This window comes from Macrotis lagotis, chromosome 8 (genome assembly GCF_037893015.1).
Source record: "Macrotis lagotis isolate mMagLag1 chromosome 8, bilby.v1.9.chrom.fasta, whole genome shotgun sequence".
NCBI classification, from domain to species: domain Eukaryota; kingdom Metazoa; phylum Chordata; class Mammalia; order Peramelemorphia; family Peramelidae; genus Macrotis; species Macrotis lagotis.
In genome coordinates, this window is record NC_133665.1 from 50,299,384 (window position 1) to 50,327,344 (window position 27,961).

Consider the following 27,961-nt stretch of genomic DNA (forward strand, 5'->3'; position numbering starts at 1 on the left):
CCAAATTAGGAAACACTGCATTTCTGGCCCAACTTCTAAGCTTACACTCCCAAAGAGATAAGAAAGGAAAATTATTCATACATAACCAGAATATTAAAGAGCAGCCCTTCTTTATAGTTGCAAAGAACTGAAAATTAAAAAAGGTCCCTTTCTACTATGGGATAGTTGAGAAATTAATATGTGATTGTGAAAGATACTGAAGGGATTTGCCATTTCTTTCTCTGGCTCATTTTACACATAAAGAAATTAAGACAAATAGGGCTAAATGACTTGTCTAAGGTCTTAAGACTTGCTCAGGTCTCCATATCTCTCTACTGAGCCATTTAGCTGCTCTATAGAAAATTTAACACTCAGCTGTTGTCTCTAGGCCAATTGAGCTGACTCCAGCACATAAGAAATCACAAAAGGAATGGTTTCAGAGAAACCTGAGACTTCTAAAAATACCAAAGTTGAGTGAGTAGAACCAGGAGAACAATCAATAAAATAACAACTCTGTAAAAAAACAACTTTAAAATACTTAAGAACTCTTATCAATATATTATCCAATCACTGACCTATGAGGAAGCTACCCATCTCCTGATAAAGACATGATGTCTCAAAATGCAGAATAAGACCAACGTTTTTGGACACAGGCAATATTGAATTTAATCTTCCTTAATTATGCATATTTGTTACAAGGGTTTGTTTTTTTTCCTTTTCACCTGGGAAGAGAGAAAATAAATTCTCCTTAATTGCAAATATAAAATATAGGTTAAAATGGGTCATGGAAGCATCATTTTTAATGGAGAGAAAAGAAAAGAAGGAAGGCCAGGGGGGAAAAAGCTCCAACAATCAGGACAGCTTTGGAAGCTACAGATTAATTATAGACTTTAAAAAGAAAATAAGTCATATGTAATGGTTTTTCTTTGTTCTGGGCATATGTGCATTCAAGGGTTTGGTTATTTTTTTTTCTTTTTCACTTGGGAAGAGAGAAAACAAATGCTCATTCTATGTCATTTTAAGTTCAAAATAAAAATTTCTTTTAAAAAACTGACAAAGGAATAATTTGATAGGATTGGTAAAAAGGTCACTAAGATATTTAGATCAATCATTTATGAAGAGTCAACAGAGGATAACAAAAACAAGAGGAGCATGAAAGTCAGAATGGACCAGGATTGGTAGAAGTTTCTAGGTAAGTTCTGTTAAATTCTCTCACCGAAAACCCTAACATACTAAGCGCACTAATATATACAGACCCTGCAACAGCCTGCTGTTTGAGGTAACAAATCTTTTGGTCTTAGAAATTCATTGATTAGTAAAGGGATTGACGGAGATTGACCAAGAAAACTCTGTTCAATTGAGTCCCACTTGATAAAATTACAAGATTTCATAAGTAGGCAAAAGAGATGATGAGGCTATAATTTTCCCTCTTTGAAACTCAAAGTAGCCCTAATATGAACCTTGTAAAAGATGTAGGACAGAATGATCTATTCACAATTTGTAAAGGAAATGCAATGAAGTGTTTATAATTCTTTTCACCTTTAAGGGTAAAGAAAACTTCAATCAAATTTGATAAAATTAAGAGAGTTAACTGTGACTCTCTAAAGGATTAACTATATCCCTAGTGACTTCTGAAAATCCAGCTAGTTAACTCTTCAAGTTAGTGAAGAAAAAAGACATTTCTGATAATCAAGGTAGTCCTCTTAGACTAGAAGAGAAAACAGCTATGGAGGAAGCAGGTAATCCTTGGGGCTCTTTGCCTTTTTCCTTGTAGCAACAATATCTTATAGAGAAGGAGCTTGCTGGGGAGGAGATGCTTCACTCAGCAGATTCTAGAGAGAGAACCCAGAAGTCATAGAATTGAACTGTAGAGAGAAGCAGGCTTAGGAAATCTAATTCAGTAATGTAATCTACCTAGCAGAGATGCTCCTTGGTTTCCTTCCCCCCACCTCATCTGGAACTAAATCAAAATGATAAAAAGAAAAGAGAGAAAAGAAAAGGAAAAAAGTCATGAAGGTTTGAATTACCTTAATGTGTACTCCAAATGCCCATTCTTTCTATTGACATTGTGTGAATTTGTGAGAAAATATACTGCAGGTGATTGTATGGATGTTTTGTTTATATAGTTCATACTATGCTATTTCGATAAATCCCTTTGGTTTGAGATAAGTGTCAGTTAACTAATTATTAAAGTTAAATACCTTATTGAAGCTCAGAGGCTTTTGAGCTATGATTTTGAAAGTGCAAACTCACAGAGCAGCCAGCCTGGGAATCCAAACATGAGTTCGAGTTGGGGGATACACTAGAAGAAGTGTGTTCTATGAAAAAAATAGAATAGCCTATCAGACATAAGTTGGGAAGATCTGAGTTCAAATTTTGAAATTTTCTAGCTCTGTTACAATGAACAAGTCACTGTACTTCTTTGTGCCTGAATTTCCTCAAGCTTAAATTCCATGGTCTTTGAAGTTTTTTTTAACTCTAAAACTATGATTCTAAAAAATGAAAAATTGGCTTCAGTTCTGTTCAGTTCCTTTAGATTCTGTGGTGGTAGGAAAGTAATGGGTAAGGCAGAGAATGCTAAGAAATAGAGCTTATAAAAGCATCTATAAATCTTAACTTAAATTGTTCTCTAAGTGTAATCCTTGTCCAATAGCATAATTTATATACTACTGGAATAATCATATCACAACAACATTTACCATCTGGTTATAAATAAAAGAAGATTTATTCAACAAGCATTTTATTAAACACCATTATATCAGATACTTATCTACATGTTGGAAATACAATGACAAAAGGAAGGAGCTTATACTCTATTGAGATTTCATTAAGGAAAATAAAGTACACATCAAATGAAAACAAAATAAATACATAGCAATCTAAAGAATTATAATAGGCTTTCTGAAGGAGATAGATTTTGAACTGAACTTTGAAGGAAGAATTTTATAAAATGGAGATTTAAGAAAGTTGCAAAAGCTGGATGAAAAAATACCTCACAGATTTTCCTTGGAGAGTTGGTCTTATCCATTGTCCAAAGATAAACATTATTTTCTGGAACATTTATCATTTGAAATATGTATAATAAATTAAACAATATTACTAAAATTTATTGCAGCAGAATAAGAAACAGATAAAAATCTTCTAAGAATACAATAAGACCCTCTATATTAAGTAAACATCTACTTTAATCTACAAATCATTGTGCAGGGAAAATTTGTATTTGTTTCCAGTTACATGTAAAAAACAATTTTTAACATTTGTCTTCTAATTTTTGAGTTCTAAATTCTCTCTTTGCCTTCCTTTCTTACTTCCTTCTTGAGAAGATGAGCAATTAGATATAGGTTATACTTGTATAGTTATACAAAATATTTCTAGATTAATTATATTGTGAAAGAAAACAAAGAACCCCCCCAAAAAAATCACAAGAAGAAAAAAAACTTCTATCTGCATTCATACTCAGTTCTTTCTAGAAGTGTGTAGCATTTTTCATCATAAATCCTTTGGAATAGACTTGGATAATTGCTGTGATCAGAGTAATTCAGTCTTTCACAGTTAATCTTTTTACAATATTGCTGTGACAGTGTACAATGATCTCCTGGCTCTACTCATTTCATTTTGTATCACTTCATATAAATTTTTCCAGTTTTTCTGTTCATAATTTCTTATAGCACAATGGTATTCCATCACAATCATATACCACAACTTGTTCAGTCATACCCATTGATGGGCATTCCCTTAGTTTCTAAATCATTGCCACCAAAAAAAGAACTTTTAAAAATATATTTTGTGCATATAGATCATTTTCTTTTTTCAATATTAGCTTATTTTAAAATTTTTTTCCAATAACATGTAGTTTTCAAAACTCATTTTTTGTAAAAATTTCTCCCTTCCCTCCCCCTCCCCAAGACAGCAAGCAACCTGATATAGATTATACATGCATGCATGATCATGTTAAATATATTTCCATATTAGTCATTCTGTGAAAAAAGAATCAAAACAAAAGGAAAAAACCTATGAGAAAGAAAAGGGAAAACAGTATATTTTGATCTGTACTCGAACTTCCTATTTTTTCTCTGGATGGCATTTTCCATCATAAGTCTTTTATTTTATTTTCTTAGGTTTTTGCAAGGCAAATGGAGTTAAGTGGCTTGCCCAAGGCTACACAGCTAGATAATTATTAAGTGTCTGAGACCGGACCGGATTTGAACCCAAGTACTCCTGACTCCAAGGCCGGTACTTTATCCACTACGCCACCTAGCCACCCCTAAAAAATCTTGTTAATTTTTTAAAATAATCTACTTTCTTTGTCTCCTTTCATTCTTTATGAATCAGGTTTTTCCATTTATTTGATGGTTTTATGAAACAGTTGTCTTAGAAAGGGCTACAAAAATTATATTGGAAAATAAGATCATCAGTCAAGCAATGAATACATCCTACTGATGTCTCTTACCTATGTAATAGAAATGAATTATTAAGTATTATATTTAGTGATAAGATCTACTAGAAACAACATTCATTGGCAAATATTCAAATTACCATTTGGAGGACTATTGTCCCACAGACATTTCTTTCTGATAATCAAGTGTCCCAGTTTGACACAAGAAATCTATTCTTATATATTCATTTGAAAATCTTCAGGGAAAATTCTAGAACTTATATCAAACTGTAATTAAAGCTAAAATCTAGGAATAGCGTTTTTTCAAAGATATATAAAAATAAATGATTAATTTCATATAGTTTTGTGGATTTCAAGAGATATAAATCATAAACATTCATATAATTGAGAGTAGATTAATAAGTGTCTTCTATTTCTTATAGGGTGCTAATATTAGCACATTAGTCATTTTGCTTTGATTATCAACCAGTAGTTTTTAAATTTAGAGGCCTAGAAAGTTTGTCTCACAAGTTACTTTTTACTTATCTATAAATTTGAGACCTATTTTGCTTCTACACTCTCATGAATCCTTTTATTAAAAAGAAAATTATTTGGGAGCTGGACAATGTGATAACAGAATACCATCACAAAAAAATCACTCCCTGAATAAATGAATAACAAAATACCTTTTATTTTCAAATCAAGGTAACAGAGTATTGACTTGTTAGAAGATATAAAAATCATTATCCAATTAGAAGAAAAAATAAGATATACCATGCAGTTAAAATGCACTAATATGAACTACTTAAATCGATTAAATTAGTGATATAGGTATAGACTATTACCACTTGCTATGACATTAGGTAAAGCAATTGCCACAATAAGAAGGCAATGGATCCATATAGGCACAAAACTATTTTTTGCAGGGCAAGTCTATCAATTGAGAATGACTGAACACATTGATTCTACTGGAATATTATTGTTCTATTAAAAAAATAACCAGCAAGAATACCTGAAAAGAGCTGATGTGAAGTGAGCTGAACTAGGAGAAAATTGTACCCAATAACAGCAATATCATAAGGATAATCAATCATGAAAGGTTAAGCTGTAGTGTAATACTGTAGTATATCTGTCTCCAGATTGGGAGTTGATGGACTCTGAGTGCAGATTGAAGCATATTTTTAAAAAATTGATTTTCTTGTTTTATTTATTTGCAATGAAACTAATTTGTTTGTTTTTATTTTTGCAAGACAATAGGGCTAAGTGACTTGTCCAAGGTCACACAGCTAGGCAATTGTTAAGAATCTGAGGTCAGATTTCAATTAGGTTCTCTTGACTCCAGGGTCAGTGCTCTATCCACGTCATCCAATGAAACTAATTTAGAGATTTTTCATGAATTCATAATGTGCATTGTATTTCTGGCTTTCAAAATTTGTGATGAAAGTGGAAGGGTGAAGAATCGTAAACTGAAAATAAAAATATTTTTAAAAAACTCTGATCAGGGTGGCTAGGTGGCAGAGTGGATAAAGCACTGCCCCTGGAGTCAGGAGTACCCAGGTTCAAATCTGGTCTCAGACACTTAATAATGACCTAGCTGTGTGGCCTTGGGCAAGCCACTTAACCCCATTTGCCTTGCAAAAACCAAAAAAAAATTTAAAAATAAAAAAAATAACTGATCAATACAATGATCTTGGTTGAAGCACAGTAATGAAATATACTAAACACCTCCTGACAGTAAGATGATAAACTTAAAAGTTCAGAATGAGGTATTTTAATAATGGAGGGGAATTTGCTTTACACACACACACACACACACACACACACACACACACATATGTATATACATATATATATAATATTGATTATTTATTTATTTAATAAAAAATTAAATTTATTTCTTTGAGCTCTAAAGGAACTAAAGAAGGTCCTGTATGAGATTTTGTTTTTCTTTTTTTTAATCATTCTGAGGTGGGGAGGAGAGGGAATAAATATTTTTGTTGGGAAAAAATGTAAACTGCTTAGGTGTCACTTTCCAATCTTTTAATGACTTACAATTAGTTGGGGGTTGGGGAGGCATGATTTTTTTAGTGTGCAGCAAAAGTTGGAGTAGATTGATGTGTAATGAAACCATAAGAGGGTCTTAAACCCACTTAAAGTGGAGGAGTAGAGAATTTGTAAAGACCTAAAATATTACCCACAGACTTGTTGCCAAAACATTCTCCCAAATGAGCTGTTGCAACTCTGTAGGAAAGGGGGAAAAATGACTTGCTTCCCAAGGATTTCTAGAACATAATAACATTTCACAAGTAAAGAATTCATAAATTGGTCAGAGTGCAGAGAAATCTATAATGAAGACTCTAGTCTGGAGGAATGCTCCTCAGGAACTGTCTTGGAAATGTCTGTTCAACATTTGTAATGTAACTTGTCAGATGACACATTTGGGCTGCACATGATTTTCAAAATTCAAATGACAGAAATTTGCCAGAGATAGCTAATATGTCAGATGGCAAAGATTTGTTTCTAAAGATCTCTATAAGTTGGAACCCTGATCCACATCTAAAAATATGAACTTTAGGTAAAGTTTTACCTTTAGATTAAAAAAAAAAGAACTGGAGTCAGGAAGACCTGAATTCAAATGTGCACTCAAACATTTACTAATTTTGACTCTAGGTAAGTCATTTAAACCACTTCCTGCCTAGTTTTCTCATCTGTAAAGTGAGAATAACAATATTTACCTTCCAGAATTGTTGTGAGGATAAAACCTTAAAGCAAAATATACATTTCACAACAACACTGGAAGATAGGTGCCATTATTATCATTCCCATTTTATAGTTAGGGGAACTGAGTCAGACATAGTTTGTGACTTGTCCAAAAGTCTGAAGACTGGATTTGAACTACAGTCTTTCCAATTCTTGGCCCAGCACTCTATCCACTGTACCACTTTTTTTTAAAGATTTTATTTGAGTTTTGAGTTTTACAATTTACCACTTCTTTTTTAAAAATTTAATTACTCACTACCATTTGAAACCAAAAAAAATTCACAAAATAAATACAAATTAATGGATGGAGAGGGAATTAAGAGCAAAGAGGAATAGTGGTAGAAAAGAAGGGAGATTCTGCTTTGTTGAGTTTATATCAAGAAAAGTATGAGGATCCTTTATGGGAATGCAGCAGTCAGTTTTATTTTCTTGATATTCGTTTCCTTTGACGTTTCATTACACTAATCAGAAGCTTCTTTAAGGTTACATTAGTGTGACTTGCCCATTTCTCTACTTTGTAGTTCTAATATAGATCTGTGATCCTGGAATATCTGACTATGTTCCCTAAGTTGGTGTGTGGTATTTTGTGTTATTATAACTACACAAATACTTTTTGAGCCCTTATCAGTACATTTTCTTTACAAAGACAAGAACCATAAATAAAATAGTAATACTTACATTTATGATAGAACTTGGATCATAACATTGTAAATAACAAAGGAGAAAGCTCCATATAAAAAAGGTTACAGATTCTTAACTCATTGGTGGGAGAGAGAACATTGCTTGGGTGACTCAGAATCCTAGAATTGTTTCTTGGCAAGCAAACATCTTTCTGCTCCCAGCAGCTAGATTGCTAACAGATGCCTTATTTCCCTGCTTCTGAAACTTTCTGGGTTTTTTTCCCTAGTCCAAATGTTACTGTTATCTATTGTATCTTCTCTGAGCTCCAGGCATTTGCTATAAAGACTTCACTTACTTTGCCTTTTATATTGTGAGACTGTCCTGGACAAAATATGATTCAAGTTAATCAATACACTTTCAGCTCTTTTATTAATCAACTAGTCTCCATAATAGTACAATTACAAGATCACAAAAGCTTCTGCAAGTCTAAAAAGGCATTTAGGAAGGGTCTGGGAAAGGTGGCAACTTTTGCCCTGCTAGTTTGTTTCTTCACCCAGATCACTGTTTCCCTTGTATAAGATATATATAATATATAATATATGAAGGCAGCCTGTTTTGTTGAAAAAGTACCAACTGAATTGCTCAAATATTTGTTAGCTAAATTATCAGAGCCTTAACTAAGAATTTTTGCAGCCAGGGAAAGTACCCACAAACCTGGTGGGCTTAAAGGCTCAAAGTCTGCCTTCAACTATAAAAGCCAGAGAAGAAAAGAACAGTAAGAAACTACTGCTGAGGAGACAGGAGAGAAGGCAGTAGGGCTGGTACAGAGAGTAGTATTCTATTTAAACAAATTATTCTTTTTAATTATATGTGCTAAACCCTATCATTTCTGCATGAGGAAGGAATGCAACTTTGGTTAGTTTCCTCCAATTTTGACTCCCTGGGAAAAGTTCTGTTGCTATCATGAAAAGATATTTAACCTTGAGTCTCATGTTCTTCATCTCATCTGTAAAACTGATGTAAGAATTCTTGAATTCCCTACAATTGTTATAAGAAAAGTGATTTGGAAACTTTAATTTGCCATCAATACTCTGATGGATTCATGATACAGTCAACATGAGCATACCATTCCAATTATACAAGACACACCTCATTCATGTTTTGTCCTCTGTGGCTCTTGTCCACATCTTTTATTGTTTTTTTTTTAATTTTTTTTTTTAGGTTTTTGCAAGGCAAGCGGGATTAAGTGGTGGTGCTCTATCCACTGTGCCACCTAGCCACCCCCTTGTTCCCATCTTTTAATGAATATTCTATCCACCCATCCCATACATACAGGACCTTCTTTAGTTCCTTTAATATTCTGAAGTTTTATTATTGGTCACCAATTCTTGCTACATAATTGACCTACATATCCTTTTCCAATCATGTACATTTACTATCCCTTGGAAAAAGTGTCATTTTTGAGAATTTAGTTGAAATTTGAAGGTTGATTACCTCAAATGTCCCTCATCCCTCTATGACTGTATACACCAGGCCTCCTCAAGTCTTGCCTTCACCAAGAGAAAAAAATGACAGATTTACTTTTATTTAGTGTATCACATTTCTCCTCTATTCTTTTCTGTCAGTTCTGTAACTGAGAGAATATGATATTCCATTCTTCTGTCCATGTCAAGGACACTTTTTATAAATACAAAGATAATTCTCATAAATATTATTTAAAAGTGAGAAGGTATAGGTTATATGAGTTGGTTACTGATGAAGTTTTTCCCATCTTTTTTTCCCTCTTTCTTTTGGAGTGTCTTCAATTTTTAAATGTCTTGGAAAATCTATTTCTCAGGTTCTAGGAAGGAGTTTGAGATCTCTAGTAGTTATTTCATAAGGCAGTGGCAAAAGAAGAGCTATATGGAGGGAGAAGGGTAAACTCTGTGGAGAGAGCAAGGGGAGAAACTGAAGCAAGAAGAAAAAAAGAGATTCTGGGACTTGACTTTACTCACATTATTTATTGTGCTGAGAATTTCCTTTTATTGCTCTCAAGTTGAATGCCTGCTGGTCCCTTACAGCTCAACTCAAACCATGAAGGCTTCTTTAATCACTCCTGAAGATATAGCATTTTGCCTTTAGATCTAGAGTGACAATATATTCCATACATATTTATTCACTTATCATATAATTGTGCTTATTGTTGTTACAAAATGTGTTTACTGTTCCCAAGGAATATCTGATTGTATTAAGAAAGGTGCTTATATATAATCTATATCAAATTGTTTGCCTTCCCAAGGAGGAAGTAGAATTTGGAGCTCAATTAAAAAAAATGTTAAAATTGATTTTACATGTAATTTGAAATGCATTTATATATATATATGTATTTATATATGTGTATACATAGACTTTCCTAAAAAAAGAAATAAAGGGAGAAACAAAGAAAGAAAAGAGAGAAACCAAGGATGTCAGTATAAGGAAAAGGCCCTTTGGTTAATACAACAGCATCAAAAGGGAAAAGAATTCTTGGGGTTGAAACTCATGGCTTTGTCTTGGTGATCTACCAGTTGAACCATCAAAGTATTTGATTCTCTGAGCCTTCATCTGTCCCTTAATTATACTCTTATTCCCAATATATCTAAAGTCACAGTCACTCCTAATCTATTCTCACACAGGCATTTTGTCAAGAGAAAAGGATGCTATAAAGGAGAGAGTGTGAGTGATCATAGTGCTCTAGCCTCTTGGGTCTAAGAGCAATTTCTTTAATTATGTGCATGTGTGTATATATATATGTGTGTGTGTGTATGTATATATGTATATAGTGTGTATGTATGTATATACATATGTGAATGAGGTGTTTATATGCACACAAAATATATAAATTAAATACACCACGATTGGGTATTGGTAGCTGTAGCAGTTCAGGAAAGGCTTCATCAGGAAGGTGAGTTTTGTCTTAGAGGAAATCAGAGATTCTAAGAAGCAGTGAAGGGAGAACATTATTGGCATGAATTATGAGCAGAACAAAGTATCCACAAAGTTGCTGGCTCTAGTGTCACCTGGATTGCTTTTCCATCTTAATTTCTTTTCCTTTAAATTAAAAAGACAATTGTTGCTATTTTTGGTCTCTTCTCTTAATGTGCCAGTCATTCGCCACCTTGCCCACAAAATAGATCCTTCCTTCTGACAAAAAAAAAAGTAAAAAATATAATGTGTATGGTATTCTGGTCCAGGAGTCTCTCAATTGTCTGCCATAAACAGGACAACTTTGTTATCTCTGTCAGGATCTTCATTTCTCCCTCCCTCCCCCTTTTCCTTGAACACACACACTGTCTTTTGAGTTTGACTTTTAGTAAAAGCACTTTTCTTGTGTTTAATTTGACACACAGTTTTGTTTTGCTTCTCCTCTCCCCATCCCCCCCAACCCCCAGGAAAAGCCCTTGAAGTCGAGTTAGGGTTAGCAAGCCAGGTCGGGTCCTTCTGAGCTCGGATCTAGTCCCTGTCCCCTCTCAAAGGCCGGCGCTTTCTTTCCCCAGGGCCCTTCCCCTCAGATGGGAGTAAAGCTGCAGCCGGGATGCCAGACACTGCAGGACTGCGCCCGGTGGAGGATCCCTTAGGTGTTATACACAAGGCTAGATAATTCCACTTCTTCCCATTAAGCATGAATGAGAAGGGCAGCTGTACTCAGGACAGATGCCGAGTCCAGTCTAGAGAAAGTGTCGATTACGGGAACAGTGTTCAGTTCCCTCTGTTCTGTGTACCTGCCCCACTCAGTGTATAAACCACTGGTGGACCTGCCTTGGGCTCCAGGCCCATCGAGCTTTTCCTCATTTCTTTACCTATCCCGGCAACAAACGGATTCTTGAAGGGGCACAAGGGGCTGCCTAGGAGGCCTGCGGTTCCCCTTTTTGCCCTCAAGCTCCCAGGGAATCTGGCCTTTTATAAACATCGATTGATTTCTCGGATCACTACAGGATCGCCTCCTCAACTTGGACTCCCAGAGGAGACAACCACCAAAAGCAAGACATTCTCTTTATGAAGCTATTCTGGATCCAGGGCTAGAAATAATTATAGAAAGCGCATTTAAAAAACTCAAAAGCCCTGTTCTTCTTGTCCACTCCTCTGGAAATAGAAGAGGAAGGTAGAAGGATCTGCTCCATTCTGTGCCAGGCACATTCACCGGCTTCCCACCGCCCTGGTCGCCCGCACCCGCTCCTGGGGCACTTCCCGGGACCAAGCAGCACGGTTGGAAAAGCGAACTGGAGGATGCGGGCATCGATCCCGCTACCTCTCGCATGCTAAGCGAGCGCTCTACCATTTGAGCTAATCCCCCACGGTGCTTTTACTTTTATTTTGGCTCCTTCGAAGGTATTGATAGCCAGTCAAGTGACTGATTCCGTTTCATTTTAATGTTCAAAGGAAAAAATGCCAACTAGAAAAGAAAGAAAGCAAAGCAGCGGAGATTGAAAAAGAAAAGGAAAGTCGAAGAACAGATTCCGGGCCACCAGAACTCCGGTGGCAGTAGGTGCGGCAAGGGCTGGGCTCGGGAAGGAGTTCTCAGGTTGGCGCCTCCAGTCTCCTAGGCTGAGAAAGCTTTACCCGGGTTTTGCCCTCTCCGAAGTTTAGATTCCCTACAGCGTCCGGATCCGGGCGGCCCCAGTCTCGGATCTGAGGAATGTATGTGTGTGGAAGAAACAGGCCTGGCTCAGCTGATGTGCAGTGACTGAAGAAGCCCAGGAAGGAGAGCAGAACGGGCCTGGCCGAGAGTGTGACTCTGCAGCTGTCAAGACAAGCAATGAATTGTTGACAAGCAATGAACTGGCTTCAGGTCCCACTCACGGCGCTAAGACTAAGAGTGAGATTAGCCAGGGGCCTCAGCCCAGGACGGGCAGGAGGGTGGAAGGAGAGCTTCCCATGTTCCGGCTCCAATGAGACGATATATTTAAGGGGTTTCTGATCTGGCACATAATAAAATACCCAAGGAACGCAACAAGGCTTTCCTAGTCTTTGGAAAGTGGAATCCTCATCCCTTTTGTTATACAATTGGGAATACGAACCCAGAAGATTGGGCCTTCCTGGCCCTCACTGCTATGTCCAATAGGATTAGGATTCAGGCTCTCTTGTTAAGGCTGGAAAAGAGGGCACCGATCAAGGTTCTAGGTAGAACTATTAGGAGACAATCTCTGGGAATCAAACTGGAGAATGTCCTATCAAATCAGAGCTGCCGGGGATAGGTGAGGCGAGAGGCGGAGATGAAAGATTCTCTTTGAACCCTTGGAAACCGAACAATAAAATAGAATCAGATCCCCATGCTTCTGCCTCAGTGCTCTCCTTAAAGAAGCAATAGCAGGTCATTGGTGGCATTGTGGAGGAATCTCCAGCTTCCACAAATGTTTAGCCAGTGATCTAGCGTCTGAAGCTAATCCTTCAGTCCTCTTAAAAAAAGTTGCTTGGATGGTGGTTACTTTTGAACTCACAAAGAGCTAACTTCACAGTAGCCAATCCCAGATTTGCACTGGGCAGTTTACTTCTGATCTTTGAGTCTGAATTCCCTGTTAAGAGGATTTGGAAAGAATTAGCAGCTTAAACTTTAAGATATTAGGGAAGATCTCATGGTTTGTCAGCATACATCTGCTCTTGTCAGAAAGAGATGGAGAACATCATTAAAAACAAATTAGATTATTTTGATTACATTAAATTAAAAGGCTTTTTGCACAAACAAAATCACTGTAACCAAGATCAAAAGAAATGTAGTAAATGGAGAAACAATTTTTACAACTAGTATTTCTGATGAAGAATTCATTTCTAAAATATATAGAGAACGGAGTCAAATTTATAAAAAAAACAAGCATTCCCCAATTAACAAATGGTCAAAGGATTTGCAAAGGCAATTTACAGACAAGGAAATCAAAGCTATCCATGGTCATATAAAAAATTGCTCTAAACCATTACTGACTAGAGAAATGCAAATTAAAGAAGTTCTGAGTTGCCATCTCACACCTATCAGATTGGCCAATATGACCAGAAAAGACAATGTTCAGTGTTGGAAGGGATGTGGGAAATCTGGGACACTAATTCATTTTTGGTGGAGTTGTGAACTGATCCAACATTTCTGGAAAGCAATCTGGAATTATACCCAAAGGGCAATAAAAATGTGCATACCCTTTGATCCAACAATACCACTACTGGGTCTATACCCTGAAGAGATCACGAAAAAAGGTAAAAGCATCACTTGTACAAAAATATTCATAGCAGTCCTGTTTGTGGTAGCAAAGGATTGGAAATCATGTGAATGTCCATCAATTGGGGAATGGCTGAACAAATTGTGGTATATGTATGTTATGGAACACTATTGTTCTATTAGAAACCAAGAGGGATAGGATTTCAGAGAAGCCTGGAAAGACTTGCATGAACTGATGTTGAATGAGAGGAGCAGAGCCAGAAGAACACTGTACACCCTAACAGCAACATGGAGGTGATGCTCAACCTTAATGAACTTGCTCATTCCATCAAGCAATAATCAGGGATAATTTTAGAGTACCTGCAATGGAGAGTACCATCTGTATCCAGAGAAAGAGCTGTGGAGTTTAAATAAAGACCAAAGTTTATTACCTTCAATTTTTTTTAAGTGTCTTATGTACTACAGAATTTTGCTATCTCTAATATTTTATTTTCTTCTCAAAGATATGATTTCTCTCTCAACACATTCAATTTCAATCAATGTATAGCAGGGAAACAATATAAAGGTTATCAGACTGCCTTCTGTGGGGGACAGGGAGGGAAGAGAAGGTGGGGAAAAAATTGTAAAATTCAAAACCTTACAAAAATAATAGTACCACTATTACTACACTACTACTACTACTACTACTACTACTACTACGACTACAATACTATTGTATATAATTGGAAAACAAATAAAACATTAATTAAAAAAAAATCTCCCTTTGTGAACTCAGTTGTTTCTTCAGTTTCAACAACCTCAGTTTTTTCCTTTCTATCTTCTCAACCCTGATCTGAAATAGGACTTGGTCCTCCAGGAAAGAGACAAACACTACAAACATCCACCTTATCAAGTTTTCGTGGAGCTATTTGAGGCATTCAGTTCTGGAGCAGTGAGCTTATTACAGTGTAAAGTGTTGCACCACTGTGATACTCAATGTAATTGAAAAACCAATGGAAGTTATTTTTGAGATGACTGTGAGGAGATCAAGGATAAAAAGAAGGAACCTGCATACATAAAAAAAAAATATTTATAGCAGGTCCTTTTCTGGTGGTAGTAAATAACTGAAAATAAAGTAGATGTCCATTAATTAGGAAATGACTGAATAATTCATCATACATTAATTCAATGGAATATTACTATGCTGAAAGAAAAAAATGACTGATAAGTACACAAGGAGATAAGAAAACATATTATATATACATATATATAAATAGGTACAAAGTGAAATAAGAACTAGTAAAATAATATACAAAATTACTGCAATAACAAAACAATTGCAACTCAATGCCATGAAATTATAATTACTTTTTCTCTTTTTTATTATTGGTTAAGAGATTGTTGAGAAGCAGAGAGGAATACATTGGGAAATGAAGGTGATATAAAAGCACAAGACATTAATTTTAGAAAGAAAAAATATTAGAAATAAAACATCTCTTCCTTCATAACAGAAAGGTATAGGATGACTAAGACATAAGACTAAGCCAAGACATAAGATGTTAGATACTATTATATTATTGGATTTTCTTTTTTTGCTTACTTAGTATTTTATTTTGTTTTGTTTTGCCACTAGGAAAGTTTCAGTACAGATGGGGAGGGGAAAGATTGTAATATAAAGACTATATAGGTTTAAGCTTTTTTAAAGAAAAAAAGAAAAAATCTGTACAACTGGGAGAAGTGAGCAAATCATATGTGACCTGGCCTCCTTGAGTCTCTTTAGGATAAGAATGAGGGAAATCCTATTGAACTGTCAATTTAACTCATCTCTATATCAGTTAGAAGTAAGATAGTAGTGTCAAATTTCTAGTTGAATGATGAAATGGAGTTTCTAGAAAAGGGATGAGAATGAAAAAGAAGTGGAAAGCAGGTTGTTTTTGTGTCCCTGGCCTACAGGACCAGAATTAGTCATATCTCACAATCTCCTATCTCTCCCCAAGGCCCAATGTTTGAATTAAATTGAGAAAGGAAGAATACATAGATGGTCACAAGAGGCAAAGGATGGGAGGATGGAGAACACCAGAGGACATATTCTTCTATTTTAACTTCTCTGATTTTTATCTAGAACTTAGATTATGACACTGTCCCTACAAGTGCCCAAAGCCCTAATGACTGTTGGAATGTGTAGAACCTATTTCCTTGAAGTTCTACTAGGATCAGTGAAACTGTTAAGACTGGAGAGAGCAGTGGACTTGACTTGCTGCTTCTCTCACACTGTTCTGCATCCAGGGAGAAACAGAAATGCTCCTTCTGAACAACACTCTTTTTTTTAAATTTATTTTTATTAAAGATATTATTTGAGTTTTACAATTTTCCCCCAATCTTGCTTCCCTCCCCCCACCCCCACCCCACAGATAGCACTCTGTCAGTCTTTACTTTTGAACAATACTCTTAAGGAAAGAAATGAAGTTGGACACTGGGCCTTCTCAATCTTTTCCAGTCTCATTTCAACAAAGTATTTGTAGTACCTTTTCCTTTTCCATTGAGATATAGACCAAGCAATGACATTACAGGGGATTTGAAGTTTTGGGCATAGTTCCAAATTGCTCTCCAGAATGGTTGGATCATTTCACTTATTCCACTATTCTTTTTCCAATGAGACCTATGGAGTCTGGGTCTTGTAGTTTGCCCACTTCTGGTTATTCAGATTTCTTTTTTTCCCCCCTTCTTTTATTCTAAATTATTCTGTCATTCTAGCTAATTCTATAGGTAAAGGATGGTTAGATCATGTCTTTCAGTACTCAACAATACCCCGCTTCCCATCAGCCAAAACAATGGGGGAGGGGGAGAGAACCGAGTCTGGCAGGAATCTTCCTTGTAATTTCCTCATCTGGAATACAATCTTTTATATTCCTTTTCAGTCCTGTTAGATCTTTAGAGTTAAATAAAATGCAGGTCTTCAGCTCTAATTCTAATTCAATGTAATTGAAAAACCAATGGAAGTTATTTTTGAGATGACTGTGAGGAGATCAAGGAAAAAAACCTTAGGAGAAATTTTCTGAGAAAGAAGCTGTCAACAGTAGGACCAACTTGTTGTGGGAGAAGAATCACAACTTCTAGATGAGTGGGAATTAATACCCAATTATCATGGAGATCAATAGGGAGAATAGAAAACATCTTAAAACTCAAGTGGAACTCATCTTAATCCCTTCTTTTACCTCTTTTCCAAGTTAATTGAAGGTCTAGAAACCGGACCAGCGTTTTGTAGCGTAAACTTCTGGAGCCAAAGAAACTCCAGTTAACTTTTTTTAAAGAAAGTGAGGAAAAACACGTCCCTGGGTGGGCTCGAACCACCAACCTTTCGGTTAACAGCCGAACGCGCTAACCGATTGCGCCACAGAGACGGCTGTGTTGGCAGATTTGGAGAATTCCTTATATCCGGTATAAAGAGCGGCTCATTTCCTGCTCTACAATGTCTAGGAAAGGCACAGGCGACAGAGAGATCATTTAACTTTGTAAAACTGCCACAGAGAAATGCAAAGCCCCAAAGCAAAGCGGGGCAAGGAGTGTCCTTATTTACTTGTGCGGGAGCGCCACAATTGGGAGCCTCCGCTTATTTCTTCCTCTCTACAGAAAAAGGCCATTCCCGGCCAGGAGCCAGGCCCTGCTCCTTTCGGACATACTAGTTTCGTGGGGCACCTAACCCCTCGGTCCTCCGGGAGGCTCTAAACCTGTAAGTGGCAGGTGGGCACGGACGTCGGCCACTGCGAGGAAACCACAGAGAATTCTGTTAGGAGGAGGAGGAGTAGAGGCAGGGTGGGAGCCGGGGGTAGTGGTACATACTCCTATGGTAGAGGGAAATTGCTATCTGGGGCCATAACAATGCAGTGTGTGTGTGAGACAGAGAGACTGTGTGTGTGTGAGAGAGAGAGAGAGACAGAGACTGTGTGTGTGTGTGTGTGACAGAGAAGTGTGTGTATGTGTGTGAGAGAGAGACAGTGTGTGTGTGAGAGAGACAGAGTGTGTGTGTGTGAGAGAGACAGTATGTGTGTGTGTGTGAGAGAGACAGTGTGTGTTTGTGTGTATATGAGACAGAGACAGTGTGTGTCAGAGTGTGTGTATGTGTGTGAGAGAGAGACAGTGTGTGTGTGAGAGAGACAGAGTGTGTGTGTGTGAGAGAGACAGAGTGTGTGTTTGTGTGTATATGAGACAGAGACAGTGTGTGTCAGAGAGTGTGTGTATGTGTGTGAGAGTGTGTGTGTGAGAGAGACAGAGTGTGTGTGTGTGAGAGAGACAGAGTGTGTGTTTGTGTGTATATGAGACAGAGACAGTGTGTGTCAGACAGAGAGTGTGTGTGTATGTGTGTGAGAGAGAGACAGTGTGTGAGAGAGACAGAGAGTGTGTGTTTGTGTGTATGAGACAGAGACAGTGTGTGTGTGAGAGACAGTGTGTGTGAGAGAGAGACAGAGAGTGTTTGTGTGTATATGAGACAGACAGTGTGTGTCAGACAGAGTGTGTGTGTATGTGTGTGAGAGAGAGACAGTGTGTGTGTGAGAGACAGTGTGTGTGAGAGAGAGACAGAGAGTGTTTGTGTGTATATGAGACAGACAGTGTGTGTCAGACAGAGTGTGTGTGTATGTGTGTGAGAGAGAGACAGTGTGTGTGAGAGAGACAGTGTGTGTGTGAGAGAGACAGAGAGTGTATGTTTGTGTGTGTGTGAGACAGAGACAGTGTGTGTCAGACAGAGAGTGTGTGTGTATGTGTGTGAGAGAGAGACAGTGTGTGTGTGAGACAGAGTGTGTTTGTGTGTATATGAGACAGAGACAGTGTGTGTGTGAGACAGAGAAGTGTGCGTGTATGTGTGTGTGAGAGAGACAGAGTGTGTGTGTGAGAGAGACAGAGAGTGTGTGTATGAGACAGAGACAGTATGTGTGTGTGAGAGAGACAGAGTGTGTGTTTGTGTGTATATGAGACAGAGACAATGTGTCAGACAGAGAGTGTGTGTATGTGTGTGAGAGAGACAGTGTGTGAGAGAGAGACAGTGTGTGTGAGAAGAGACAGTGTGTGTGAGAGAGACAGTGTGTGTGAGAGAGACAGAGAGTGTGTGTTTGTGTGTATGAGACAGACAGTGTGTGTGTGAGAGAGACAGAGAGTGTGTGTTTGTGTATGTATGAGACAGTGTGTGTGTGTGAGAGACAGTGTGAGAGAGACAGTGTGTGTTTGTGTGTATGAGACCGAGACAGTGTGTGTGAGACAGAGAAGTGTGTGTATGTATGTGTGACAGAGAAGTGTGTGTGTATGTGTGTGTGAGACAGTGTGTGTGAGAGAGACAGTGTGTGTGTGTGTGAGAGAGACAGAGAGTGTTTGTGTGTATATGAGACAGAGACAGTGTGTGTCAGACAGAGAGTGTGTGTATGTGTGTGAGAGAGACAGTGTGTGTGTGAGAGAGAGACAGTGTATGTGAGAGAGACAGAGAGTGTTTGTGTGTATATGAGACAGAGACAGTGTGTGTCACAGAGAGTGTGTGTATGTGTGTGAGAGAGACTGTGTGAGAGAGACAGTGTGTGTGTGAGAGACAGAGAGTGTGTGTTTGTGTGTATGAGACAGAGACAGTGTGTGTGAGAGAGACTGTGTGAGAGAGACAGAGAGTGTTTGTGTGTATATGAGACAGTGTGTGTCAGACAGAGTGTGTGTGTATGTGTGTGAGAGAGAGACAGTGTGTGTGTGAGAGAGTGTGTGTGAGAGAGACAGTGTGTGTGTGAGAGAGACAGAGAGTGTATGTTTGTGTGTGTGTGAGACAGAGACAGTGTGTGTCAGACAGAGTGTGTGTTTTTATGTGAGAGAGAGACAGTGTGTGTGTGAGAGAGACAGAGTGTGTTTGTGTGTATATGAGACAGAGACAGTGTGTGTGAGACAGAGAAGTGTGCGTGTATGTGTGTGTGAGAGAGACAGAGTGTGTGTGTGAGAGAGACAGAGAGTGTGTGTATGAGACAGAGACAGTATGTGTGTGTGTGTGAGAGAGACAGAGTGTGTGTTTGTGTGTATATGAGACAGAGACAATGTGTCAGACAGAGAGTGTGTGTATGTGTGTGAGAGACAGTGTGAGAGAGAGATAGTGTGTGTATGAGACAGAGACTGTGTGTGTGAGAGAGACAGTGTGTGTGAGAGAGACAGTGTGTATGTGAGAGAGACAGAGAGTGTGTGTGTGTGTGAGAGACAGTGTGAGAGAGACAGTGTGTGTTTGTGTGTATGAGACCGAGACAGTGTGTGTGTGAGAGAGACAGAGAAGTGTGTGTGTATGTGTGTGTGTGAGAGACAGAGTGTGTGTTTGTGTGTATGAGACTGAGATAGTGTGTGTGTGAGACAGAGAAGTGTGTGTATGTGTGTGACAGAGAAGTGTGTGTGTATGTGTGTGTGAGACAGTGTGTGTGAGAGAGACAGTGTGTGTGTGTTTGTGTATGTATGAGACAGTGTGTGTGTGTGTGAGAGACAGTGTGAGAGAGACAGTGTGTGTTTGTGTATATGAGACCGAGACAGTGTGTGTGTGAGAGAGACAGAGAAGTGTGTGTGTATGTGTGTGTGAGAGACAGAGTGTGTGTTTGTGTGTATGAGACCGAGATAGTGTGTGTGTGAGACAGAGAAGTGTGTGTATGTGTGTGTGACAGAGAAGTGTGTGTGTATGTGTGTGTGAGAGAGACAGTGTGTGTGTGTGAGAGAGACAGAGAGTGTTTGTGTGTATATGAGACAGAGACAGTGTGTGTCAGACAGAGAGTGTGTGTGTATGTGTGTGAGAGAGACAGTGTGTGTGTGAGAGAGACAGAGTGTGTTTGTGTGTATGAGACAGAGACAGTGTGTGTGAGAGAGACTGTGTGTGAGAGAGACAGAGAGTGTGTGTATATGAGACAGTGTGTGTCAGACAGAGTGTGTGTGTATGTGTGTGAGAGAGAGACAGTGTGTGTGTGAGAGAGTGTGTGTGAGACAGTGTGTGTGTGAGAGAGACAGAGAGTGTATGTTTGTGTGTGTGAGACAGAGACAGTGTGTGTCAGACAGAGAGTGTGTGTTTATGTGTGTGAGAGAGAGTGTGTGTGTGAGAGAGACAGAGTGTGTTTGTGTGTAAATGAGACAGAGACAGTGTGTGTGAGACAGAAGTGTGTGTGTATGTGTGTGAGAGAGACAGTGTGTGTGTGAGAGAGAGACAGTGTATGTGAGAGAGACAGAGAATGTTTGTGTGTATATGAGACAGAGACAGTGTGTGTCAGACAGAGAGTGTGTGTGTATGTGTGTGAGAGAGACTGTGTGAGAGAGACAGTGTGTATGTGAGAGAGACAGAGACAGTGTGTGTGAGAGAGACTGTGTGTGAGAGAGACAGAGAGTGTTTGTGTGTATATGAGACAGTGTGTGTCAGACAGAGTGTGTGTTTATGTGTGTGAGAGAGAGTGTGTGTGTGAGAGAGACAGAGTGTGTTTGTGTGTAAATGAGACAGAGACAGTGTGTGTGAGACAGAAGTGTGTGTGTATGTGTGTGTGAGAGAGACAGAGTGTGTATGAGAGAGACAGTGTGTGTGTGAGAGAGAGACAGTGTGTGTGAGAGACAGTGTGTGTATGAGACAGACAGTGTGTGTGTGAGAGAGACAGAGTGTGTGTATATGAGACAGAGACAGTGTGTGTGAGACAGAAGTGTGTGTATGTGTGTGAGAGAGAGACAGTGTGTGTGTGAGAGAGAAACAGCGTGTGTGAGAGAGACAGAGAGTGTGTGTATGAGACAGAGACAGTGTGTGAGAGAGAGAGAGACAGGGACTCTGTGTGTGTGTGAGACAGAGAAGTGTGTGTGTATGTGTGTGTGAGAGAGACAGAGTGTGTGTATGAGAGAGACAGTGTGTGTGTGAGAGAGACAGTGTGTGTATGAGACAGAGACAGTGTGTGTGTAAGAGAGACAGAGTGTGTTTGTGTGTATATGAGAGAGACAGTGTGTGTGTGTGACAGAGAAGTGTGTGTATGTGTGAGAGAGTGTGTGTGTGTGTGTGTGTGTGAGAGAGAGACAGTGTGTGTGTGAGAGAGACAGAGTGTGTGTATGAGACAGAGACTGTGTGTGTGAGAGACACAGAGTGTGTGTTTGTGTGTGTATGAGACAGAGACAGTGTGTGTATGTGAGAGACAGACTGTGTGTGTGCATGTGTATGAGACAGAGACTGTGTGTGTGTGTGTGTGTGTGTGTGTGTGTGTGTGCCACTCGCGGACAAGGAACAGCTTCAAACAGCTGAAGGAGTCAGGCGGCATGCTGACCCGGGACGTGAGCTGATTGTCCCCAGGGCTGGGACATGGGAGTCCTGAGCAGTGCTATGAAACCAAACTGGGAGAAATAGAGAACAGACTTCGGGGGCCCTGAATGTCCGTGTATAGTGTGTCTTCTAGGCACCGAGGAACCGACTCGTTCCTTCTCCTTGTCCTAAGGGGGGGACACGGGTCGCAGGAGAGTTGCAGGGCCTCCTGGCATATCCCCAGGTTTTTTCCTTTTGCAGGAGAGGCTCGCACACACCGGGAACTCTGGAAGCAGACCCAGGGTCTGGAATGCACTCAGTCTCCGTCTGCATCTTGACGGTGAAAGAAAATCCTGGGAGATGGATGCAGGCAACAGGGGAAAACAGGGGATGAAAAACAGATCGGGTCTGAGGAAGGGAAAGAAAGGCTAGCAAGAGGAACGCGGTGCTTTGACTTCGGGCTCAATGAAAGCTCTTTCGCTATTGTGCCCCCCACCCCGTGTTGAAGGTTGTGAGTTAGACTCAGCGGTCGGATTTCCAACCCAACTGGGAGGGACGAAGAGACCTCAATATTCTTTTCTTTGTTGGAAATTCCCGCTCCCATGTCTTCAGGGATGAGCAGCACCGAATCACGCGATCTCAAAAATTCTTCTTAAGGTTGATAGTCTCTTGTTTAATTCTTTTGTCTTTACTTTGTCCATCTTCGAGATTACAACCCCATCCCCAAGGAAACGCAAGAAAAGAAACGACCACGAAGGGACTCGAACCCTCAATCTTCTGATCCGGAATCAGACGCCTTATCCATTAGGCCACGCGGCCTCTTGCGAGCCACCCCTTCTGCTTTCCCTATAGAAATGAAGGAGGGCGGAGCACCCTGCCGACTCCGGCTGCTGGCAGCGGTTTTCCGCCCTTGTCCCTGCGGAGGGGAGGATCCGAGGCTCAGCCCGGGAAAAACTGCTGCCTCCTCCCTCCCTGAAGCCTAGAGGAAAACCGGCCAGAGGAGGGCGGGAGGCTCGGGCCGGAGCCCAGAAACCGGCGCCTGTGCTGGACTCTTTCGTCTTCAAAGGGCGAAGGACCCTCCCCGAGACCCGGGACGCCCCACAGCGGGGAGCTGCAGCCCCCCGCTCTCCGACCTGATGGAACCGTCTTTCTTGCTGGGAAGGTAGCACAGCCCCCCACTTGCACGGCACAAGGGCGCAGTTTGGGGGGCCTCCGGAGATGCTGAGCTGAAGCCCTTCTGGGTCCAGGTTCCGGAGCCAGAGAATCCTAGTTGTCGGGAATTTCTTCCCTCCCTCCTCGTGTCATCCTCCTGTTTTTTTCTGGCCACCTTCAGACCCTAACTAAAATCTATCTGCAGCAAAAACCATTCCTCTATTTCCCTTCATTCGAGTGCCTTCTCTCTTCTTCTTATCTCTTCTAGCCTTTATATCGGTTATTGGTATAGCTGTTGGCATGTGGCCTCCATTCATGATTTCCTTCCTTTTGCCTTCTTTGCAGAGTGACTTGGAAATAGCATTTAATAAATGCTTGCTGATTGACCGGTCGGACAGCCAGATCTTCACTACGGATATAAGAGGATGCTGGGATCCTGGGATGACAGTCATCGAGATTCGGCAGAAAAATTCACCTGCTGGAGCTTTGCCCAAATCCCATATCCCAATATCCCAAAGACCAAGAACTCCCACAGAATCCAGATCAGCACGCAAGTCCTACGGGATGATAACGGTTCTGGGGAAAGCTCACCATCATGCAACATAATATGCAAGTCATGTCATCACTCATTTGCTGTCAAAGTCTTCTTCCATCAAGTTAATACTTAGCAAATACAAGCAAATACCAGCTGCCAGTTTTCTAACGCGGAGCTTGGGATTCCCACCCAGAATAGTATGGCCTATGAAACGGAGCTAATCTCCCGGCTTGCCAATTTGGTTTCTCCCACCGCGGCTGGGAATCCAGCTCAATCTACTGCTTGGAACCTCAAGGAATAAAGGGGAATCTCGGGGGGGGGGGGGCGGTCAATATGTCAGAAAAGAGCAGTGTCCTCCAACCAGGGGTCAACTCCCCCCAGGAAACTTGGCTCTAGCTGGGCTGGGGACTCGATCAAGTTTCTTCTAGGAGACCACTCAAACCTGCCCAGTTCTCTTTTCCTCGAACCCTGAGAGTTCTCTTCAAAATGGCATCTCCTACTTTGTTTTCCAACTGGAAATGGAGTGTGGAAAGGTGAATCACCAACAGTTTTATCTCCCTGGTTCTATGGAAATCGATCAAATCAGCAGAGTTCAACAAGTTTAAGATCAGCACTTTTTTTTTAGATTTTTTTCAAGGCAATGGGGTTCAGTGGCTTGCTCGAGGCCACACAGCTAGGTAACTGTTAAGTGTCTGAGATCGGATTTGAACACAGGTGCTCTATCCACTTTGCCACCTAGCCACCCCAAGATCAGCACTTGTTAACCCTTTTTGTGTCATGAACTCTTTGGCAAGCTGGTGAAGTCTATGAACCTCTCTTCAGTAAAATGTTCCTAAATGTATAAATCAACAGAATTACAAATTGAATCAATTATATTGAAATATCATATACATATTTTTTAAAAAACCATTTCACAAACACCCCTTAGTCAAAAGGAAGGCAACCTAAACTCTTATCTACTTCACCCTGAGTGAGATCTGAGACCAAATCAAGGTTTTCTATCTTGTGAAGTGGAAATCTTCAAGTATAAACTAGATTGTGGAAGATGTTGTATATAAGATTCCTGCTTAAGGTATAGTTTAAGAAAACTTTTGAGATCCTTCCCAACTTCGATTCTGTTATGATAATTCCAACCTTGGCTACTTACTAAGGCTATACATCCTTGGGTAAGTTTCTTGCCTCCTTATCACAGAGGAGCAGAACTGGTCCTGGGTTCTTGTGTCTAACAAATACAACCTTTTTCAAGTTCAAGCTACAAAAGCTCCCAGGACCTGTTTGTCAAAGGAGTTGACCCTCAAAGCAGCCTCTCTCCCTCTCCCACACACAGGTCCTTCATTTCCAGCACTAAACTCCAAAGGATTAAAAGAGTGGGATATTCAAGTAAGATTATTCTTAGGTTAAGATTTCTTCCCCCTCCTGTAGATGAACCTTTTTTTTGTATTCTGTCACCTAAAACTAATCTGTATGCCTTCCCAATTACTGTTTTACTATTTGCTTTGATAAGTATGTTTACTTTCTCTCCTAACAGTCTAAACTAATTGTTATTCCCCAGGTCTCCATTCCAGAGAGGAGAGCTATCTCTCCTTCTTCCCTACAGCAGGTAGCAAAGTAAGCAGCTTGAGGGTGGAAGTCTCTTTTTCATTTCTTTGTATCCCCATTTATTATCACTCTGCCTGATACCCAGAAGGTACTCAATAAATGTTTATTGACTTTGTCACAATTGAAATTAAGGTAAACTGAGAGACAAATGTACAAGCATGATGGATTTATTGGACTAGTAGTAAACAATAAATTAGACAAAGGCCTCTCTCAATGAGCAAAGACCGTGAGTGAGGATTGATTTTTTTTTGTGATGATTAGCAAAATTACAGAACATAATCTCAAACACTATAACATTTTAATGAAGAGGTAGGTAAAGAATCACCTCAACTCCTCCCCTTTCTTCCTCCTTGAGATGTAGGAGTTATGCTCAGGTAATAAAATGGTACTTCCATGATTCTTCTTAATTTGTTCCAGAACACTTGATGAGTATTAAAACTGGCAAATAACAAATGAATTTTTCACATAATATAGTTAAAAATAATTCTTGAAAGTTTCCCAGAACTTTCACACTTTATTGAGTATATTAAATAATGAATTTGTTTTGTAATACAGAACCTTAAAGCTAAATAGACATTGATAAAAAGGTAATTAATTTCATAAAAAAATAATTAATTTCATAAAAAGAAAATAAAATTTAACTTTACTTGTATTGAGAGAAGTTCCTGGCACAATTGGTTGTTTTTTGTCCTTCACTGTCATCAGGGAGGTGATGCGCAATTTGAATTGAAGTGAGGGGGTTCTGTGCTAAGTCACTCTCCTCATTTTTCTCCTCCATAGCTATCTGGGTCCAGTGGCTAGATATGGATCAGAACAACTGGAGATGGCCTTGGATGCAGTGGGAGACTTTGGCCTTTAAAAGTTAAGGTCTTTCTCTCAGGTCACATTTTGATCTGAGGCAAAATCATTCATTTGACCTCAGAGAGCTGAGGTCAAATTGCTTCAGCTTGGAGGGTAAGACCTTTAGGGTTCCTCAGTGATTTCTCAGCCTCTTTTTTCATAATTCCAAAAGAAATCAATCTGGGAGGGGAGGCCCTTTCTGACAAAAATAGAAACAATTGCTATTTAAATTCACTCTGAACCAATCAAGGTTCAAACAATGAGCAAGTGGGCTTAGCCTGGGTTCCCCAATGTTGGTGAGCTACCAGTACCATAAAGAGAGAAGTGCCCAGTGGTAAGCAAGTAACAAGTGCCAAAATATTTTCTCTTCTGGGGCAGTGCAGTGACTCACACAAGTTCTAGCAAATTTGACAAATAGAGCAAGCACATACAAGTAACAAGTTTGACAAGTTATGAAACCTAAGAGTATGGAGATACCAGTGTAATAGGATTACTCTTGCAACTATTTTGATTTAATCAACTTGAATTTGAGCTAATGAGTAGTGAATAAGGTGACCTTTGGGTCACAAAAGAAGTGAGTACTGAGCATAAGGGTTTTTTCTTGGGTTTTGATTCTTCATTTTCAGAGAGGATCAGTGACATTATAGGTGCTATCTTGACTTGTGCATGAACTGGATTTAAGTGAGACAGAGTTGAAAAAATCATCAACCTCACTTAATGATGGCCCAGGATGCAGTGGATGACTTTGATGTTTTTGATGTTGTACCAAACTCTAAGTTCTCCACAACCTACCTTCATGGTTGTAACCATCTGCCCATTTTGCTGAGAGAAGTCTTCAAATGCCTGGGGTAGACATCCCCTAGCTCACCAATAGATTTGAGGATCAGGTTTCAACCTGGCTTAGCTTGTCTGCTGAGACAGCTGAGGTACTTGGAAAGTTAAGCTTTCTTGGAGCCAATGGTTGAGAGTTGAATGAATCAGATTGGACACCGAAGATGGATGAACAGCCCAGAAAAGGACTCACCAGGACCTCACATCTTAAATGCTAGTTCTCCAGTGAGGGTAATCAGAAGTCAAAAGCTTGACCATTAGGCAAGTTTCTCTAGAATATAGTAGGTGGAGGATAAAATTACAAAGATAAGGAGTTTAACATAGCATGAGATTCTATAAAACTCATGCCAGCTTAAGTTTTTAAAATAAAATCAGTTTTCAGTTTTACAACTGATTCCCTTCCAAAAAATCATAACTCTAGACTAACAAATCTGATAATAGATATAGCTGATATATTTCTAAATAGAGCAGGAGGCAGCCAAGGGACTTAGTGGATAGTGTCTGGAGTCAGGATAGACCTGGAATCAGCCCGACCTGAGTTTAAATTTGACCTCAAGACTTTAGCTGTGTGACTGGAAGAGGAAATGACTTTGAAAGAAGGGGGATACTTTAGGATGGATGTGGGTTGTTTGGTAAAGATTCTCACCACACTCTGGCATAGAGAGGTGAGAAAAAGCTTAAATTTTAATTCACAGGTTACTGCAAAGTTCAAAGGTTACTTTAAAAAAAATTGGAGAAGCAGCAAGATAGTGAAGTAGAAGTAAAATTACAAGTAGAATTAAGTAAAGAATCAATAGTCACTACCTTTAATTTAAAAAAAAACCTGTTATGTAATTTTGCCATCTCTTATATTTCATTTTCTTTTCCTTAGGGATA

The 27,961-nt window shown here is 39.3% G+C and overlaps 3 non-coding genes across 3 annotated transcripts; all 3 read right to left on the bottom strand.

Annotated features, from left to right (window-relative positions):
- Positions 1-11,974: 11,974 nt before the first annotated feature.
- TRNAA-AGC (transfer RNA alanine (anticodon AGC)) lies at positions 11,975-12,047 on the bottom strand. Its single transcript has one exon. It is a non-coding gene; the product is annotated as a tRNA-Ala (tRNA).
- Positions 12,048-17,201: 5,154 nt separating this feature from the next.
- On the bottom strand, positions 17,202-17,275 carry TRNAN-GUU (transfer RNA asparagine (anticodon GUU)). Its single transcript has one exon. It is a non-coding gene; the product is annotated as a tRNA-Asn (tRNA).
- Positions 17,276-22,874: 5,599 nt separating this feature from the next.
- On the bottom strand, positions 22,875-22,947 carry TRNAR-CCG (transfer RNA arginine (anticodon CCG)). The gene has a single exon. It is a non-coding gene; the product is annotated as a tRNA-Arg (tRNA).
- Positions 22,948-27,961: the final 5,014 nt, after the last annotated feature.